Below are 2685 nucleotides of genomic sequence, written 5' to 3'. Positions count from 1 at the left end.
GGTGGGACAGACGGCAGAAACCGCCCGCGAAATTCCCGGCGCGCTGCACATGACGTCACAGCATGCCTTTGCATTGTGGGGCGGGAAGTTTTCGGCAGCCATCTCTGGCTTTCTTATATGCGGGGGTCTGGCCGTAAAAACCACAACTCCCGAGAGGCCGCGGGCTCGCTTGGCGCCATTCGCGGAGCACTATGGGAATTGTAGGCTCAGGCTCTCGAGATTGCTGCAACCGACTGGCCTTGTCCGCCCAGTCATTGCAGCCCGCGCACCCAATCAGCGTGTCTCAGCAGTGATTGTAGGAGTTCTGTGCGGAGCTGATTAAAGATACGGAGTGAAAGGCTTGTCCCTTAAAGATTGTAACTCAGTGTTTCTGGGTCAGAGCCTAGGAACCTGTGCTTTTAACATGCACTCCCGCCTTCTCCATGAACATAACCGGGAAATGTTTAAAACTGGGCTAGTCATATTAAGGAAGAGGCCATTCAAGCTAGGCATTTAGGGAGAACAGGGGAGTCAAGATGGAGTACCGACTGAGACTCAGGGAGACCCCTAAATCAGGCAGCTGACCATTATAACCTTAAGGGAAAACAACTTTCCTTCCTGCTGTTTCCCTCTGGCCCAAGTACTTTTGAGGCAGACAAACAAAATAGTTAAGAGACAAGGACTTGAGACAGGACAACTCTTAAGTTTGGAATTTTAAGTGCCCAGACCTGATGGAAATTATAGGCCAATTAGCTTAAATGCATGGAAAAGTATAGCTAAAAAAGTTGGTTCACTCAAGAAAACCATGCTTGAGGCCAAAAGACAATCTCACCCCCTACCCAACAAATGCAAGACTTTTTTCCTGATCCCACCACATTCCAGGAAGAAGGTCATGGTCTTTTACGGTCCAAAGCAAAGAGGGTCTCCTGGTCTTCATACCTGCTCCAAAGTTAGGAAGAATACCTGGATCCATCCAGCATGTGGCTGCCCCTGTTCCTCCAGGAGGAAAATGCATGCCCCACCTGGGAAGAAGCACAGACAAAGCCCCTCTGATCCAAATAACCGCCTCCCCCTAGTTCTTCGTGGGGAGCCCACTCTGAGCTGCTCTCTGCTTGAGAGATCTGCTCTACCTTCTTTCTCTTAATAAACTCCACTTGCTTACTATCTGCATCTCATTCTTCATGACCTGCGGACGAGAACCCACGTCCCACTGTGGGTGCTGGGCCTAATTACCCCTGCACCGCCAGTATTTTCCACATCAATATTTCTATTTAAATTTTTGTGTTATTTTCCTCTTCTGATTTTACTGTGCAGGCATAGCCATTTGCATATTAGAAAACAAAAAAGTGTGAAGAATAAAAAGTCTCTATTAAGTCTCTAAAATGTGTGTGGCTTTCTTACCAAGTATGAAAGTGTTGATAATAATGATTGAGTGATTGGAATGTGGGGCATGAAGCTAGGTACCCTACACACACGGCTTCATAGCAGTCTAAAAAGCAGGAAGTACTATTACAGCTTTTTTGCAGACGCAGGGACAGAAGCACAAAAGGAGTTTTCATCTACTTATGTACCTAGAGGCAAAAACTGTATGATTCAAATATAGGTATCCCGAATCTAGACTTTGTATGTTTGGAGCTGGTCCCATAGAGCAGTAGTAAAGGGAGCCAGGTTCCATGTGGCTGACCCTGGTTCAAATCCCATCCTGGAGACTTGGAGAACACGTTGAGCATGAGTGTGTGTGCCTATAGTGCTGACAGGAAGGAGGAATGGAGGAAAAGGATTGTGGTGTGACCATGGCCTATTGTGGGGTGCTTTCTCGCTTTCTCTCTGGCAAGTACATGTACTCTCTGGCAGTTTAAAAAAAATACACCCCCACACCCCCACCCCCCCATATATATATGAAGTGTTTAATCTAAGGTACACTATATCCTGAGAGCTAGCAGGCATTGTACGTACGTAGGCAGGGCTTTATATCTCAATTTTTTTATAGCTACAATTCTCCATTAGAACCCCCCAGCTGCCACCACTATCTTCACTTTGATTCACTTTTGGCCTATTATTAGCTCAACTCCTGCCTCCAACCCCAGCAATTCTATCTGCTGTTATTATTTCTTCATCCTACATAAGCAATAGAAGTGACATACAGAATAAATTCTGCAACATCCTTGGCTCTTGGAAAGACGCAGAATAGGTGGAAGTCCGGGAGGCTCTTTACCCCACACTCCTACTCAAGAGACTCTAAATTAGCCTTTAAGTATTCAGGGGTTAAGTTACACTTGTCCTTCTTTTTTTTTTTTCTTTGGAGAGGTTTTCGCTATAGGGCGTGTGCACTCGCCAGACAGACAGAGAGAGAGACAGAGAGACAGAAAGTGAGAAATCACCCCCCGGGGGGATTGTCACGCCACAATCCCTTCTCCTCCATTCTCCTCTCGGGATCTTGGGCACACACGCATACGCGCCCGGTGTGAGTTTTAAGCCACCGGGTCCGGGACTCGAACTGCGGTCGACTACGTGGGAGTCCAGCGACATAGCCATTACGCTAACTGCTGGTTTCCAGTTACGCTTGTCCTTTAACATCAGCTCAGTCGTTCTCAGTGGTTAAATGAATGGCAGCTCCCCATCCTTCTCCATGCCAGCATCCATCCGTACTAGTTGACCCCACGTTGATCACTCACCTTGAGCCCAGCAGAAGCCCGGTCGGGCCAC

Source organism: Tupaia chinensis, unplaced genomic scaffold (assembly GCF_000334495.1).
Source record: "Tupaia chinensis unplaced genomic scaffold, TupChi_1.0 Scaffold000612_1, whole genome shotgun sequence".
Classification (NCBI taxonomy): Eukaryota; Metazoa; Chordata; class Mammalia; order Scandentia; family Tupaiidae; genus Tupaia; species Tupaia belangeri.
Note: the sequence above shows the minus strand (reverse complement) of the source record.